We start from the raw sequence: 19,852 nt of genomic DNA, 5'->3' as shown, positions 1-19,852 counted from the left end.
TTCCAAAAAACATTGTTCAAGAGCAACTATCTGTTGACAATGATGATAAAACACACTGACTTTACAAATTGTACATGTCAGTAATACTAACACCATTATTAATAAAAGGATCCAAAATATGTAAAACACCATTTACTTCCGCTAAGTAAGATACTAAACAATCATATTGTTAGCAATTCTAGTTCTGAACTTAAGAATGTCGTACGTGTGCTAAATTGATTAGTTGCATAACGCTCTTCAAAAAGAAAATCTATTACCATGTCGATAGGTAAAGTATTAATTTTTGAATGATTTGTACATATATTGTGTTCTCCTTTAAGTTTTATTTAATAATAAATAATCTAATCTAATACAGTATACAATAACCAATAGAATTAAGAAAATATGAAAATGATATTAAAACATATAAAGAGAAGAGACATCTTCATACATTATATATTCCTCCATCATTAATTTTCTGTTGTCCGAGAAATGTGAGGTACCTCATATCATACAATATTGACTCCTCTAACTTGTGGCATTCCCATATATATCTAAGTTTCAGAGAGAAATACATAATTGTAAATATGAATGTATACATGTTAATTTATGGGAGTATTGGATAGATAAATCCTCATGTGGGTAGAGGAGCAACCCTTTCTTCTAAATTACCAATCAATCTAATTTCCAACTTAGTTATGAAGGGGGAAAAGTTAAATTATGAGTTTTTGAAGTATTACTGCGCTAGCTTGTTCTTGTTTTGTAGTTATTATTGTTGATAGTGAAATTCTTCCCCAAACATTCAACCGACTCTATTCCGCTTATGTGAAGTACCTTAAGACATAAGAGCATACCCAGAACAGGAAGCTTCTCAAACCTTTGCAATCATAGAAATATAATCTTACCAAATTCATAAGGCAATAACAAGAACCCATCCATATGTAATTTTGGAAGCTTTATACCCTGAAATAATCTATATCCAATCTTTTTAAATTATAACATAGCCTTAGATATTCTAACACCATAAAAGAATTGCTAGAGACTTATTCTTTTAACAAAACTTTATTTTTCTTCAAAAAAACTCATTCTTCGTATTCTTATTCCCATTTTAGAAATATTTCTTAAATGTTTTGCTTGTCTATTAACTTTGCCCTCTCAACAGCTATTTTCCCTCAAACATTGGTTGTTCCTCCGATATAACTATTGAGGGAATAGTTACAAATATTTCTTGTAAACTTACAATGAAACATGAGATGATTGATATTTTCTTCTTTCTTATCACGAACGGTGTTTCTTTTTCTTTATACTAAACTCTCTTACATTTAGATTATCTATTGTAGGAATAACTTTGTAAAGAAATGGTTATATGAAAAACCGGTTTTAGGTGGTAGATGTTTTATCCATATTTTCTTGTGAGGGAAGATAGGTGCATTAGCACACTCCGTTTTATATAACAAGTTATAAACAGCTTCGATCGAGAATGACTCACCTAAACTACAGACTATATACCATAATATTTCTATATCAACTTATGAAGACACACATCATATACTCATCATAACAATAATGACCTCAAGATTGTTTCAACAAGGAGATCTTGGTAATAATCAAATTAAGTTTTGTTCGAAGTAACTATGTCATCTTACCCAGATGTGATTAATGTACAAGTATTTAAATTATAAAACTAAACAGTATAATGCGGAAGTAAAGTAAATAACACAGACACACAAAATTTTGTTAACGAGGAAACTGTTTGGCAGAAAAGTCTGGTACCTAATGTAGTTTTAAATAATCTAATAATTAATTAGCTATACAAATTAACAATCGTAAATTCATATAACTTAGATCAATATATATACCCATAGTTACACAATTCCTTTAGTATCTCTGCGCCTAAAACTATTTCAGCCAACATAAGTGAATCCCAATAAAAATTCCACTATCTTGGGTTGCTTCAACCGGTGTGTCGACTTATAGTAAATGTTTTTGATAATGAGGATTGATGGGAGAAAATAGATGGAAATGAGAGGATTTTGAGAGGATCTTGAGAGGATTCATAAACCTAAGCCGAGGTGATAGTAGAACAAGAAACAACGAGGTGTTTGGGGTTTTTTCCTTCAAACGGGGGTGTATGTATGTATGAAGTTCGAAGAAGTAAAATTGTATGTAATCCAACAATTTCTCAAACGGGTTTGTTAGTGTATTTTTCATATGCGTTGTTTTGTTTTTTTTTTCTTTTTAAATCTTTATTACATTAAGTTACAAACTTGTATGTAGCCATGTAAGATCAGGATGAATTATTTACAACGATAATTGTCGATCCAATAAAATGTCAACGAGTCTTCCCTACACTTAATTTATAATACACATCAAATATATATTTAAGTAGCTCCATTGTAAAAGAAAACTTAAATATCAATTTCAATGCAAAATGGTGTTTCCAAAAAACATTGTTCAAGAGAAACTATCTGTTGACAATGATGATAAAACACACTGACTTTACAAATTGTACATGTCAGTAATACTAACACCATTATTAATAAAAGGATCCAAAATACGTAAAACACAATTTACTTCCGCTAAGTAAGATACTAAACAATCATATTGTTAGCAATTCTAGTTCTGAACTTAAGAATGTCGTACGTGTGCTAAACTGAATAGTTGCATAACGCTCTTCAAAAAGAAAATCTATTACCATGTCGATAGGTAAAATATTAATTTTTGAATGATTTGTACATATATTGTGTTCTCCTTTAAGTTTTATTTAATAATAAATAATCTAATCAAACACGGTATACAATAACCAAGATACTTAATCAATCGATTATATCACACGATTGAGAAAAAAAATTCCAAATTTATTTACTATATTCTTATAAATATTTTATCCAAATGTATTTATTATTTTCGTATAACGATAAATCTTGCTTAAAAAATATAAACTTAATTAGGATAATTTGTTCCATGCATTAAAAACACGATTGGAATATAAATGTAGCTATTTTATCTAAGAAGTGTTGTCAAATGGGTTTGACTTATTCATTAAATTTTAACCAAAAAAAATATATTCAATCCTTGCATATGCAAATTATATACAATATAATTATTAGCTCATTCGATTTCCTTAAACAAAAAATAAAAAAATAACTCTCATATGGGAGGCTGATAGACGCATTTATGTGTCTAATATAGCTCAATTGTATATATTGTTAGTGCTCGATTTTTTATTTATTTGATTATTTTATTTAATTGTAGGTGTTTTTAGAAGAATAAGGTGTTGCGGCGAAATTGGCTGAAAATGCGGCGTTTGGACCTCCGTTGATAGAGTACCGGAAGCGCCCCAGAAATAACCCGGAGGAACCCCAAAAAAGTGCGGAAAATGTCCCAGAGAAATCACTATACGGACCCTCGATTTTGGATAAGGGGTAACCTAATTACTAAGGGGTGACCTATTTCCAGGCAGCTGCTAAAGGGAGAACAACACAGGATAAGGGCACCCACCTTCTTCACGTTTTGAATTAGAAAAATTGGCGGGAAAGAACACGCAGTTCACTGGCAGTTTGAGAATTGGATTTTGATCGAGTTTTAACGAGATTCAATCGTCTAAATCAGTTGTGCCTTTACTGAACGATGATTTACTCAATAAGATAATAGAAGTTTATACGAGTAAGGATCAAGATACAGATCCAGAAAGTTGTACTATACCAGGATGGACTTGAATGGATTAAACAGGGCCTATGCAAGTGATTTTAGCGATTAACTTGGGCTAGATAAGCCGTGAGAGGTGAACAGAGAGAAGGGAAGAGTTGGGTCCTGTTGGAGTCGGATTAGGAATTCCAGCGAGACTAAACACCTATAAAAGCTTCCCGACATTCGTATTTATCTAAAGGAAGAGTTTGGAAGGATTGAGGAGAGCTTGGATAACATCTGCGACGTGTAAATCAGAGTTTTATCAAAATAAGGAAACCAGAGTTTGAAGAGAAAAAGAAGGGATTAAACCGAGTTATCTTGGGACCTGTTGGCTATAAATAGTTCATAGGGGTCATAACAGAGAAAAGAAGGGAGTTAGTAGGGTTTTTATAGCACCAGGAGGCCGTATGGAGCGATCGACAGGAGTTGGAACCTGCTGCTGCTGCCATTAGACGACCTTCAAGAACACGAAGAACAGACAGCTGGGAACAGTCGTTTTCCAGCAGTCTTAAAACAACAACAACAGCGACAGCGGATGACAACTATCGTTGTTTCTGTTACAGCAGTCTTATTCTTATCGTTCTTTTCTGGACGCCTTCTGTGGGTCGCAGATTCACTGTTTTGTATTTTTTCACTCTTTTAATCAACTTTTGAGCTGTAAACATGTATTTTGAGCAAGTGATTAATATGAGAAGCTAAACCCCAACACTGGGATGACGGAGGAAGCCCTATTTCACGCATGTGGTAATTCTAATAATTATTTTATGACTATTTGCATTGATATTTAATTGATTTATGATTTTTATTGAATGGGTGTGATTTCGTTTGATGGTGTATGCTTGGTCTATGTATTTTTGATACATCATGCTTTTGATTTACAGTCATTGCTTTTCAAAAATCTATTTTTGGCAAAGAACAAGAGTCCATATTTGAACTATAATTGTTTGGAATTATTATTTGAGTCATATGAATGGAATTTGGTGGAATCCTGAGTCTCAGTACCTCTCGATAGTGTGACAACCTTTGGTGTATATATTTTTATTTTTAAATCTTTACAAGTCCGAGCAACGAATTTTTACTTACCACTTTAAAATTACATCAATTTTTGGCGCCGCCGACGCGGACTTGTTTATAGATTTGTTTTTAGGTTTATTTTTATTTTTATTATTTTTTTTCTTTTTTACTCGTTTATTTTTGTTTGCTTTCAGACTTGGAGCTGAGCTAAGGAAAAGATAAAGTGCTGAAAAGAAAAGCGAAGCCAAAGAAGGAAAGAAAATAAAAAAAAAGGAGTGAAGACGAAGTTTTGTAAATAGTTATTTGAATTTATTTTTAGAAATTGTATTAGGGTTTCTTTATTATTTTGTAATTTTTCTTTTCTTTTGGACTTTTTGGACATTGGACATTTTTTTTAAACCCTAAGGAAGGGTTAAATTAAATACAAACTCCTTGCAGGGAAGGACGACGATTATGATATCGTCTCGGCCCCTCGGGTTCGTACATGACATAGGAGTCGACTTCAGCGGTTCTTCGCCTGTCTGGTACGGGAGGTAAAATTTCTAATCACCCGTGAATCCCTTGTCAGCGGGTTTACTGTATTCCTTAAGGTGATAATTGTTTGAGGACGAACCAGACTGTTTTTTATATTCCTAGTAAAGGGCAAGTCCTGGCTAAATAAGATAAGGGTTCGGATTTCATCACCGTTCCCTTCTTACCCGTTTTAGGAAAACAAAACCTAACGCGAACCCAAGCTTTAAAATCTGATTAGAAAGAGACCTATAGGGTATCGAGCTTGTTAGGAAAATCTTTCGAAGGATATTGGTTACCTTTTAAGCAATTTCAAAGTTCATGATGACTTCTGGGAGTTGAAACAAGCCGCCTTGTAACGCCGGTGAGGCCTTGGGTATCAAAGCTCCATTGAGCTTCCCTCGCCTCAGTTTCATCTCACATTAGCTTGGATTGATCCAGAGAGGTTGCGCAAACTGTAACGAATTCCCATTCGAGAGATAGAAGCTGGTCTAGAAACAATCTAAGTGGAGCCATCATGCTTTTTGTTTGCTAGATTTTACAGGTTTGCTTTGGTGAAGTCGAGTCGTCCTTGTTTGTGATTGTGTAGAATTCCCTTGCAATTAAGAATGTCGAACTGGTACAATAGAAGCCAATACAATGAGTATCGACCTGAATTTGAATATGGACATCATCAGTATTATGACCATAGTGAGAATAGTAGTTGGGAACGCCAACCTTTTCAAGGTTATGGAGCATACCATGGTGAGCCCAATTACTATCCGCACATACATCAGTCATACGAGCAAGAAGACTATAATACTAGTTCTTCGTCTTTAGAGGATACAATCAAACTTTTGAAAAGTAGTCCTTTTTATGATCCTTCAGTTCCTATTCCTCCTCTAGAAGAGTCTCTCAGGAAATTAGAAGAGTCGACACGCAAGTTAGCTGAGATGAATAACTTAGTTTATGATGAAAGAATACTTTCTCTAGAGGAGTCCTTCAATCTGATATCTGAGACGAACGAAAGAATTGCTCGAAATAATCTGAATAGTGTTTTCAATTCTACCCTTGATATCAATAGTGAATATTTGCTTAATTTAGAGGACGAGGTTAGAATAAAAGACACTACTTATTTAGATAAGGTTCAATCATCTTAGTACTATTATGATGATGAGGATAGTAGTAATGAAGAATCTGAAATATGTAGGCATAGTGATCAGGAAGCTAGTAACCCAATTGAGCTTTATAGTGATTATATTATTTCTAGTTCAAATCCAAATAATTATTATGATTATTCACCTATTCAAAAGGACGAGGATTTGATTAGGGATTGCACCGTTTTAGACGATGTAGTTTTTCCCGTTGGTTACGAAGCCGATAGTGGTTTAGAGGAACCGGTTTATCTTGAGACTACTGTTTTCGAGACGAACGATTTAGAAACTGTAATCGATGATGGTTTTAAGGAACGGTTTTATCCTGAGAATAATGTTTTAGAGTCTTACGATTTAGAAACAATAGTCTTAGATGAACTTGTAGAGATTAATGAGGATGAACCTGACTTAGAAGAATCAATTGCCCATTTTCAGGAATCTGATGACCTAGAATTTAGGGAGATTGTGACTAGTCTAACTAGATACACTGAAAACTCTGAGTTTGGGGGTGATTATCATTCTCCATATGCTTTAACTCTTAGAAAGGTCCCTCACTTGGGACTTGACATCAATTCCTCAACCATCTTACAAGATTATCTTCATACTCGCTCTCCCGAACCTCATAATGTCCGGGTAGAAGTTCAGTCGTTAGAAACCCATCCTCTGGTAGATGTGGTTAAACCAGGAAATAACACCAAGTTTGAATTTGTTTTCCCACCAAATAGTTTTCTTCCAAATGTGGGAACGTTTGTATTTAAAATGAGTCGAATATTAAGTTTTGAGACTAAGCCTAAGTACTTTAGGTTAAAAGAATCGACACATTTTCCTAAGAATGACCACTACTCTCACTGTGGTCAATTATGTAAGTCAAACCTGATTGACTTAGAGGATCCTCAATTATTTAGGTTATTACTTCGTGATTCTAAGTTCTTATTTGAGTTTTTCCAGACTCTAAGACCTAATAATTTGGATCCAACCTATGAGGAAATGCATCCGAGGAAAATATTCTATTTAGACCCTTTCATAGAACCTGAACCTGGACCGCAATTAGCCATAGTTATCAGGAAACTAGGTAAGGGCATGCTAGTCTTGTCCATTTTCTTGCTTCATTGCAGTTTCCTTTGGTCATCTCTTTTTGGTTTTGAAGACCCACAGTTATTTCGGCTACTATTATACGGTTCGAGTTGACTAATCCTTTTCTAAGTCTGGCTGAAGACATTAAACTTAGCACTTCTTGGGAGGTAACCCAATATTCATGCGACACGGTAATATCTTTCCTTAACTCTTTTACTTCAAACGGTAACAGTTTCTTCTTGTTCATGCTTTTAATTTTATCTTTAGAACATTGAGGACAATGTTAGATTTAAGTTTGGGGGTATGGGAGAAACTTTTTAGTTGCATGATTTATAAACTCCAGAGCCTAGAAATTTATGCCTATTAAGGATAGCACTAACCAATCTAAGTGGATGGAAGCATTTTGGTTTTAGGAGTTGACGGACCAATCTGATTAGATGGAAACATCTAGAAGAGTCTATTCATAAAAGCACAGAGATCAGGTGTTAGAAATAACATGATAGTTTCACCATATGTCGTTGAGTCCTTTTCACTTCTGTTTTTATTTTTTTCATTTTAAACTATGTTTCTCTAAGTGATTAGGTGGGGCTCACGATTCAAGTTGTTACCATTGCTAGGATGAAATAGAGTGATTGAGTTACTTTTTATAAAAAAAAAAAAGAAAAGAAAGAAAGACTAAACCATGAGACCAACCGGAGTAATATAAACACTTGGATAGCAATATGTGTGTGTTCTCCCTGTCTCCGTCGCCTAAACAAGCGTGGAATGCAGGACCCGTGGGAACTATCATGTAATCTGCTGACAAAAAGCATGCGCTTGGATTAAAAATATCTATTCATGCCGTTAAAAAAAAAGAGAAAAAGATCGAAAAATTGTTCTATGTAGTCAACCACTGGTTCCCTTGTATATGTCAGATGTGTTGATATTAGTCAGACTAGTATCTCAATCCATTAGGATAGGTTCATTTTGGCAGTGGCCTTCAGACAAATATGAGAAACATTGTTCACTTAGTCAACATCAAAACCATCTATATTTTTCTATATCCATCTCTTAATCTATCCATGTTTTTGGTTTGACTCCGAATATGATGTCCATTGTGAAACTATCTTAGTAGAGCTCTGTCACTTATATATGAATTTTAGTATACTTGAGTGCAAACTCGTGTACAACAATTGGAATTTCGCATCAGGGTACTTCCTCTTGTAATCAATAAGTATCCCAACCAAGGAGGTTCTTTAGTGCTTTCCAAGGTTTTGTATAAATAGTTAGGGTCTGGAGTAAAGATTTTGTGGGTATATCTCTAGTAAGCCCTCCCAAGACTATAACTCGGCCACTAGGGCCACCTAGGGGTTTAAAGGCTTATTGCATAGCTAAATGCAATAGATGATGCATGCGAAAGTGAGTTAGGATTTTATTTTATTTTGTAGTTTTGATTTGCTCGGGACTAGCAAATAATAAGTTTGGGGGTATTTGATAGACGCATTTATGTGGCTAATATAGCTCAATTGTATATATTGTTAGTGCTCGATTTTGTATTTATTTGGTTATTTTATTTATTTGTAGGTGTTTTTAGAAGAATAAGGTGTTGCGGCGAAATTGGCTGAAAATGCGGCATTTGGACCTCCGTTGATAGAGTACCGGAAGCGCCCCGGAAGTGTACTGGAAGCACCCCAGAAATACTCTGGAGGAACCCCGAAAAAGTGCGGAAAATGTCCCAGAGAAATCACTATACGGATCCTCGATTTTGGATAAGGGGTAACCTAATTACTAAGGGGTGACTTATTTCCAGGCAGATGCTAAAGGGAGAACAGCACAGGATAAGGGCACCCACCTTCTTCACTTTTGAATTAGAAAAATTGGCGGGAAAGAACACGCAGTTCACTGGCAGTTTGAGAATTGAATTTTGATCGAGTTTTCACGAGATTCAATCGTCTAAATCAGTTGGGCTGGACTTTAATGGATTAAACAGGGCCTATGCAAGTGATTTTAGGGATTAACTTGGGATAGATAAGCCGTGAGAGGTGAACAGAGAGACGGGAAGAGTTGGGTCCTGTTGGAGTCGGATTAGGAATTCCAGCGAGACTAAACACCTATAAAAGCTTCCCAACATTCGTATTTATCTAAATGAAGAGTTTGGAAGGATTGGGGAGAGCTTGGATAACATCTGTGACGTGTAAATCATAGTTTTATCAAAATAAGGAAACCAGAGTTTGAAGAGAAAAAGAAGGGATTAAACCGAGTTATCTTGGGACCTGTTAGCTATAAATAGTTCATAGGGGTCATAAAAGAGAAAAGAAGGGAGTTAGTAGGGTTTTTAGAGCACCAGGAGGCCGTCTCGAGCGATCGATAGGAGTTGGAACCTGCTGCTGCTGCTTCCATTAGAGGACCTTCAAGAACACGAAGAATAGACAGCTGGGAACAGTCGTTTTCCAGAAGTCTTAAAACAACAGAAACAGCGACAGCGGCTGTCAACTATCGTTGTTTCTGTTACAGCAGTCTTATTCTTATCGTTCTTTTCTTGACGCCTTCTGTGGGTCGCAGATTCACTGTTTTGTATTTTTTCACTCTTTTAATCAACTTTTGAGCTATAAACATGTATTTTGAGCAAGTGATTAATATGAGAAGCTAAACCCCACCACTGGGATGACGGAGGAAGCCCTATTTCACGCATGTGGTAATTCTAATAATTCTTTTATGACTATTTGCATTGATATTTAATTGATTTATGATTTTTATTGAATGGGTATGATTTCGTTTGATGGTGTATGCTTGGTCTATGTATTTTTGATACATCATGCTTTTGATTTACAATCATTGCTTTTCAAAAATCTATTTTTGGCAAAGAATAAGAGTCCATATTATCATTGTTTGGAATTATTATTTAAGTCATATGAATGGAATTTGGTGGAATACAAATCAATTGCTCTATCTTTCAAAGAATAAGTTAACCAATCTAAAGCTTACCCAATTTCATCATTATCTGATATTGAAAATTAAAATTTTTCCAAACCTTATTTTAGGATTTTACCTGATGTCATGTACGCCTTAGGATAATGCGACAATGATTCTGAAGGAAAACCAAGGAATTAGGCCAATGTCATGTTTGTGATTTCCGTTCAATTATGAAGAATGTCCGAACTAATAAACATGGGAAATAGGTCGGAGTTAGTTAACTAATTTATGAGGTAGTACTGTAATAGATCCACGTAGACTAATCAAAAATAATTTCAAGTTAAAACTTGTTCCGGTTCTATTATAACTAGAAATTCATAAAAAAAATGTTTTTAATATTTAATAATGAAATGATTTTAAAACACATATCAATTAACATTTGAAAATGCGAAGAATTAACTCTCACTTAACATGATAAAGATAAGGATTGCATTTGATGATCCATGTCTTCTTGAATTATGTATCAAAGAATCCTGTACAAAACTATTGTATCGTTTTATAAAAGATTAATTTTCGATTTTAGTAGAGAGAAACATAATTAACATACATAAGGTATAACTTTCATGGCTGCATAAATAAGAAGTTAAAACACCAAAAAGCTCCATTTTGCGCTCGACTTACAATCCATATCATCACAACAACAAGCTTTCAAAAGAACAAACGTATGATCAATATTTGATAACCACCCTTGGAATGATGCAAAACAAATAATATTGGTAGAATTAAGAAAATATGAAAATGATAGTAAAACATATAAAGAGAAGAGACGTCTTCATACATTATATCTTCTTCCATCATTAATTTTATGTTGTCCGAGAAATGTGAGGTACCTCATATCATACAATATTGACTCCTCTAACTTGTAGCATTCCCATATATATCTAAGTTTCAGAGAGAAATACATAATTGTAAATATGAAGGTATACATGTTAATTTATGGGAGTATTATTTGATAAATCCTCATGTGGGTAGAGGAGAAACCCTTTCTTCTAAAATTACCAATCAATCTAATTTCCAACTTAGTTATGAAGGGAAAAAAGTTAAATTATGAGTTTTTAAAGTATTACTGCGCAATCTTTTTCTTGTTTTGTAGTTATTATTGTTGATAGTGAAATTCTTCCCCAAACATTCAACCGACTTTATTTCGCCTATGTGAAGTACCTTAAGACATAAGAGCATACCCAGACCTGGAAGCTTCTCACAACTTTGCAATCATAGAAATATAATCATACCAAATTCAGAAGGCAATAACATGAACCCATCCACATATAATTTTTGAAGCTTTACACCCTAAAATAATCTATATCCAATTTTTTTAAATTATAACATAGCCTTAGATATTCTAACACCATAAAAGAATTGCTAGAGAATAATTCTTTTAACAAAACTTTATTTTTCTTCAAAAAAAACTCATTCTTCGTCTTTTTATTCCTATTTTAGAAATATTTCTTAAATGTTTTGCTTGTATATTAACTTTGCCCTCTCAACAGCTATTTTCCCTCTAACATTGGTTGTTCCTCCGATATAACAATTGAGGGAATATTTAAAAATATTTCTTGTAAACTTACAATGAAACATGAGATGATTGATATTTTCTTCTTTCTTCTCACGAACGGTGTTGCTTTTCCTTTATACTAAACTCTCTTACATTTAGATTATCTATTTTAGGAATAACTTTGTGAAGAAATGGTTATACGAAAACCGGTTTTAGGTGGTAGATGTTTTATCCATATTTTCTTGTGCGAGAAGATAGGTGCATTAGCACACTTTGTTTTATATAACAAGTTATAAAAAACTTCGATCGAGAATGACTCACCTAAACTACAGACTATATACCATAATCTTTTCTATATCAACTTATGCAGGCACACATCATATACTCATCATAACAATAATGACCTCAAGAATGTTTCAACAAGGAGATCTTGGTAATAATCAAATTAAGTTTTGTTCGACGTAACTATTTCATCTTACCAAGATGTGATTAATGTACAAGTATTTAAATTATAAAACTAAACAGTATAATGCGGAAGTAAAGTAAATAACACATACACACAAAATTTTGTTAACGAGGAAACTGTTTGGCAGGAAAGTCCGGTACCTAATGTAGTTTTAAATAATCTAATAATTAATTTTCTATACAAATTGACAATCGTAACTTCATATAACTGAGACCAATATATATACCCATAGTTACACAATTCCTTTAGTATCTCTGCGCCAAAAACTATTCCAGCCAACGGAAGTGAATCCCAATAAAAATTCCACTATCTTAAGTTGCTTCAACCGCTGTGTCGACTTATAGTAAATGTTGTTGTTAATGAGGATTGATGGGCGAAAATAGATGGAAATGAGAGGATTTTGAGAGGATCTTGAGAGGATTCATAAACCTAAGCCGGGGTAAAAGTAGAACGAGAAACTACGAGTTTTTTCCCTTCAAACGGGGGTGTATGTATGTATGAAGTTCGGAGATGTAAGATTTTTTTTTTTCTTTTTTTTTTCGAAAGTAAATTTATTTTATTTTTCTTATTTTATTTTTTGATTTCTTTAGATTTATTTTTTTAAAAATTCCGCGCTCGTTCCCAAAAGCAGAAGTTTTTATAGCCTGTAACATAATTGAATACTAGATATAAATGTCAGAAACAGAAATCAGAACCATTGCTTCACAAAAATGTTTTGAAATTGTATACTAAACTGATCGACTTCTTTTATTTAAGGTAAATTTATTAACAACACAATATTGGAAAAGCAAGTTTGTACCTAAACTTATAAGATGCATCAAAAATATAAGGTGCATTAAAATTAATTTCTATATATTATGAAAGGATTAATGGGACGGTTTCAGGGTACTGTTTGATTAGTTACTACATAAACAACATCAGAAGTATGATGAGTTCTTATTCTGTAAGTGTGACCATTATTTATGAAAATGTATAATCACTGTGTTCACCTGCATCTGCTCCTTTCAAAAACACATGATTAATTAACTGTTTATGAATATCAAAGAGTAAAACCAATTTTCATAATTTGATAATGGTCGCGTTTATTGCCAGGATTTGCAATCAGGAAAAAAAGATCATTGATTCTTAAAAATCGACATTATAAATCCGAAAAACTCTGTTTCCAGGCTCAAAGTCAACGAGAAGGTGTTGCATAGTATCATTATCATTTACGCAGAGAAACAAGAACCAACTCCAACATCCTAACAATATTTAGTAAGTTTGTCACTCATGGGAAGACACTCCTGCATGCATTTTTAAAAGGTATCCCTCATTGAAGACTTCAGAAGTCGTACCCTAAATATATTTCTCGGGGAAACCTAGGTTTGTAGAGAACGTCTCAAGCCACAATTAGGCCACAAACTGATAGGATTGAGATTCTAGGTTACAGAGAGTCCTTTATTTATAATGAGAACAAGGATAGGTTTCTTACAAACAAGGAAAATTGTGAACTAATTTACATGTTTTACGAATTACTTTGATCCCAAGCAAACTAAACTTCTCAATATATTGAAAGAAAAGCAAGTATTTGAGGTTTTCGTTTTACAAATTACTAATTTACATGTTTTCCTAAAAATCGACACTATAAACAACCTAACTTTAAGTTGGTGCCGAAATCCCGAAAAACTCTTTTAACAAGATCAAAGGTTTTGCATAGTATCATTTATACCATACACGCACAGATGGGAGAATCAAATCCAACACCCTGACAATATCTAGCAATTTTTTCACTATTGCAAGATATTCCTGCATGAACTAGGAATGTCTTGCTGCAAGTCCTGCATGAACTAGGCCACAAAGTGATAAAGCTATGAACATTATTGCTTTAAATTATATTTTGAGTTAATCTAGTGCAAAAAAATTTCTTCGTTGCAATTCATCAATTATAGTAAATCCGTACAACATTCTCTCAGTAGATATAATGATAAAAATAATGAGTAAATAGGATAGTCGGTCTTCACATACCGTTGTTAATGAAGTCCTCATAAATATTTCTTCGATATTCTTCAATCTTTAATCTTCAAGGATTATTCAGTGAATTCAACTCCATGCTCTAATGCGTGCTCATTTTTATTCACAATATTATATATTATTAGCAAGATTCGAAATATTGTAAGTAGCACTGGCGATCGTGCAATATTATTTTATATATGGCAAATTTATCATTAGGGGAATTGGAATTATAATTATTAGCGGGATTTGCAATATTATAAATAGCACAGGATTTCATGCAATATTAATTATTATACTATATTATATCTGGAGATCGTATGCACATTATGCTTGGTCGGTTGCACAGATTGTGGTATGCACTGCAATCGGGTTTTTCCTCTGAAATGTCATATTTCAATGTTGTATTAATTGAGTGCTTGGTGAAAAAGGTGTTAATTACTTTGTTATAATGTTGTTCTTAAAATGTGAGAAATTGTTTCCACTGAGAAACCCATTGGAATTATTTGCAAACTTGTTTTTGCTTTAACTTCAGTTATTGAATGAGATGGTGCGTATGAAGATATTTGTTTTTGTAGCTTAACGATTAACAAAATCTACATTAGTTTTTGAGAACACACGTATGCATGCCATATCATTGGCATCTTGTCTGATGTAAGGGTACTTACCGATCTGAAATCTCTAAAGAGACTTTGAATATCCTCAAATAGATGTAAAATTCTCCATGGAATAGTCGATATTCGAAGTTTAAGATTCAAACTAATTGAGTTTTCCATGGGATAACCAATATTTCGAAGTTGAAGATGCTAACTAGTTATTGATAGTCACTCTCAAGTACTAGTCTTTTGCATCACATTCTAAGTTTATATCTAATGAATAATTAGTTCTAAAATATTAAAGTTAATATACACTGCAAAGAGTGGACTTTTTTTTTTCCGAGTTTCTCGCTGTTTGTTATCCCTGGCATTGCTTATAATTGGAAATATTATCCAGTAAAAGAAATTACTAGCCTATCAAAAAAAAAAGATTGGATATGTTATCCAACAATTTCTCAAACGGGTTGTTAGTGTATCTTTCATATGCGTTGTTTAGTTATTTTTTCTTTTTAAATCTTTGCTATATTAAGTTACAAACTTGTATGTAGCCATGTAAGATCCAGATGAATTATTTAGAACGATAATTGTCGATCCAATAAAATGTCAACGAGTCTTCCCTACACTTAATTTATAATACACATCAAATATATCTTTAAGTATCTACATTGTAAAAGAAAACTTAAATATCAATCTCAATGCAAAATGGTGTTTCCGAAAAACATTGTTCAAGAGCAACTATATTTTGACAGTAATACTAACACCATTATTAATAAAAGGATCCAAAATATGTAAAACACCATTTACTTCCGCTAATTAAGATAATAAACAATCATATTGTTAGCAATTCTAGTTCTGAACTTAAGAATGTCGTACGTGTGCTAAATTGATTAGTTGCATAACGCTCTTCAAAAAGAAAATTTATTACCATGTCGATAGGTAAAATATTAATTTTTGAATGATTTGTACATATATTGTGTTCTCCTTTAAGTTTTATTTAATAATAAATAATCTTATCAAATACAGTATACAACAACCAAGATACTTAATCAATCGATTTTCTTATATCATGGTGGTACATACGATTGAGAAAAAAAATTCCAAATTTATTTACTATATTCTTATAAATATTTTATCCAAATGTATTTACTATTTTTGTATACGGATAATTCTTGCTTAAAAAAAGATAAACTTAATTAGGATAATTTGTTCCATGCATTAAAAACACGATTGGAATATAAATGTAGCTATTTTATCTAAGAAGTGTTGTAAAATGGGTTTGACTTATTCATTAAATTTCAATCAAAAAAAATATATTCAATCCTTGCATATGCAAATTATATACAATATAATTATTAGCTCATTCGATTTACTTAAACAAAAAATAAAAAGATACCTCTCATATGGGAGGTCGAAGATGGTTAGTAAATGTATGGTTTCGATGAGAGCTAAGTCAAAAATTTATTGATAATGATAGATGACTCCCATGAGCATTAGGTCGTCTAGAATACAAATCAATTGCTCTATCTTTCAAAGAATAAGTTAACCAATCTAAAGCTTATCCAATTTCATCATTATCTGATATTGAAAATGAAATTTTTTCCAAACCTTATTTTAGGATTTTACCTGATGTCATGTACGCTTTAGGATAATGCGACAGTGATTCTGAACAAAAGCAAAGGAATTAGGCCAATGACATGTTTGTGATTTCCGGTCAATTATGAAGAATGTCCGAACTAATAGACATGGGAAATAGTTCGGAGTTAGTTAACCAATTTATGATGTAGTATTGTAATAGATCCACGTAGACTAATCAGAAATAATTTCAAGTTAAAACTTGTTCCGGTTCTGTTCTAACTAGAAATTCATAAAAAAAATGTTTTTAATATTTAATAATGAAATGATTTTAAAACACATATCAATTGACATTTGAAAATTCGAAGAATTAAATCTCACTTAATATCGATAAAGATAAGGATTACATTTGATGATCCATCTCTTCTTGAATTATGTATCAAAGAAACCTGTACAAAACTATTGTATCGTTTTATAAAATATTAATTTTCGATTTTAGTAGAGAGAAACATAATTAACATACATAAGGTATAACTTTAAAGGATGCACAAATAAGAAGTTAAAACACCAAAAAGCTCCATTTTGCGCTCGACTTACAATCCATATCATCACAACAAAAAGCTTTCAAAAAAACAAACGTACGATCAATATTTGATAAACACCCTTGGAATGATGAAAAATAAATAATATTTGTAGAATTAAGAAAACATGAAAATGATAGTAAAACATATAGAGAGAAGATACATCTTCATACATTATATCTTCCTCCATCATTAATTTTCAGTTGTCCGAGAAATGTGAGGTACCTCATATCATACAATACTGACTCCTCTAACTTGTGGCATTCCCATATATATCTAAGTTTCAGAGAGAAATACGTAATTTTAAATATGAAGGTATACATGTTAATTTATGGGAGTATTGGATAGATAAATCCTCATGTGGGTAGAGGAGCAACCCTTTCTTCTAAAATTACCAATCAATCTAATTTCCAACTTAGTTATGAAGGGAAAAAAGTTAAATTATGAGTTTTTGAAGTATTACTGCGCTATCTTGTTCTTGTTTTGTATTTATTATTGTTGATAGTGAAATTATTTCCCAAACATTCAACCGAGTTTATTCCGCCTATGTGAAGTACCTTAAGACATAAGAGCATACCCAGACCCGAAAGCTTCTCACAACTTTGCAATCATAGAAATATAATCTTACCAAATTCAGAAGGCAATAACAAGAACCCATCCACATATAATTTTTGAAGCTTTACACCCTGAAATAATCTATATCCAATCTTTTTTAAATTATAACATAGCCTTAGATATTCTAACACCATAAAAGAAATGCTAGAGACTTATTGTTTTAACAAAACTTTATTTTTCTTCAAAAAAACTCATTCTTCGTCTTCTTATTCCCATTTTAGAAATATTTCTTAAATGTGTTGCTTGTCTATTAACTTTGCCCTCTCAACGGCTATTTTCCCTCTAACATTGGTTGTCCCTCCGATATAACAATTGAGGGAATATTTACAAATATTTCTTGTAAACTTACAATGAAACATGAGATGATTGATATTTTCTTCATTCTTCTCACGAACGGTGTTGATTTTACTTTATACTAAACTCTCTTACATTTAAGTTATCTATTTTAGGAATAACTTTGTGAAGAAATGGTTATACGAAAACCGGTTTTAGGTGATAGATGTTTTATCCATATTTTCTTGTGCGGGAAGATAGGTGCATTAGCACACTCTGTTTTATATAACAAGTTATAAACAGCTTCGATCGAGAATGACTCACCTAAACTACAGATTATATACCATAATCTTTTCTATATCAACTTATGCATACACACATCATATACTCATCATAACAATAATGACCTCAAGATTGTTTCAACAAGGAGATCTTGGTAATAATCAAATTAAGTTTTGTTCGAAGTAACTATGTCATCTTACCAAGATGTGATTAATGTACAAGTATTTAAATTATAAAACTAAACAGCATAATGCGGAAGTAAAGTAAATAACACAGACACACAAAATTTTGTTAACGAGGAAACTGTTTGGCAGGAAAGTCCGGCACCTAATGTAGTTTTAAATAATCTAATAATTAATTTGCTATACAAGTTGACAATCGTAACTTCATATAACTGAGACCAATATATATACCCATAGTTACACAATTCCTTTAGTATCTCTGCGCCTAAAACTATTCCAGCCAACGGAAGTGAATCCCAATAAAAATTCCACTATCTTGAGTTGCTTGAACCCCTGTGTCGACTTATGCATTTACCTCTTTTGGATCGTAACTCGAGAAAACAAATGACTAAAATTATTTCACTAACCAATTCACTAATTAATCACCCCAATTTACAGTTTGATCAGTAATAAAGCATAGTAAATGATTTCTCGTTTATATCAATAAACTCGTATGGCCAAAAGATCAAACCAAAACAATAATTATTGAAATAACCAATCTTGATGAACAAGATTCATCCAAGAAAATAAATTTCACTAGATAGTTTGTTCGATCCTCAACAACTTTTTCTTTTTATCAAATAAACAACTTGTTAATGCCAGATAATCAAACTCGCCAAAATTCACACAAAGATCAGAACCATAAAGAAAAGTCTTCAAATCTTCAATTTCAGTGTTCAAAAATAAATGTTGGAAACAACTTAATTCCATTATTGGTAAAATATACAAAACAAAGTCTATTAACATTGATCAACAATTCTAATCTTCAAACAAATTACTTGAGTGACCTTATATCACAAGACTTCCATTCTCAAATCTTTTGGATCGTAACCCTAAAATACAAAGGACTAAATATGTTTTAGTAACCAACTCACTTATCGATAACCCAAATCAATATTTAGGTGAGTGATAAAGTACAGTAAAGGATCTTCCATTTATATCAATAAACTACTTTAGTCAAAGATCAAACCAAGAGAGTGATTATAGTAATTATCAATCTAAGTGAATAAGCCCTATCCAAACAACTTAATGCAACTGGACAGTGTCCAATCCTCTTACAAGACTTATGTTTATCAAATAAATTAGACAATGTTCAATTTCACATTACTTGCTCAAAAATAATGTTATCACAGAAATTAAAATAAAAAATCCTAAGAAAATGGGAAAAAAGAAAATCACAAAATTTGATACATGCATTAATGTGAGATCCACCTGTTCGCCCCCAAAAAATTAACTCCCCGATTAAGAGTTAATGTTCTTATGACGTTTGAATCCTTGTCCTTGATAAACCCCTTTTTAGTTTATTTTTTTACTGATAAAATTTCCTTAGACACATTAAAATCTCCTTAGACACATTATGAAGGGGATAAAGATCGAGTTCACGACCTTTCTCAATCTTTCCCTAATTAA

This window comes from Papaver somniferum, unplaced genomic scaffold (genome assembly GCF_003573695.1).
Source record: "Papaver somniferum cultivar HN1 unplaced genomic scaffold, ASM357369v1 unplaced-scaffold_114, whole genome shotgun sequence".
NCBI classification, from domain to species: domain Eukaryota; kingdom Viridiplantae; phylum Streptophyta; class Magnoliopsida; order Ranunculales; family Papaveraceae; genus Papaver; species Papaver somniferum.
This window is presented reverse-complemented; position numbering follows the sequence as displayed.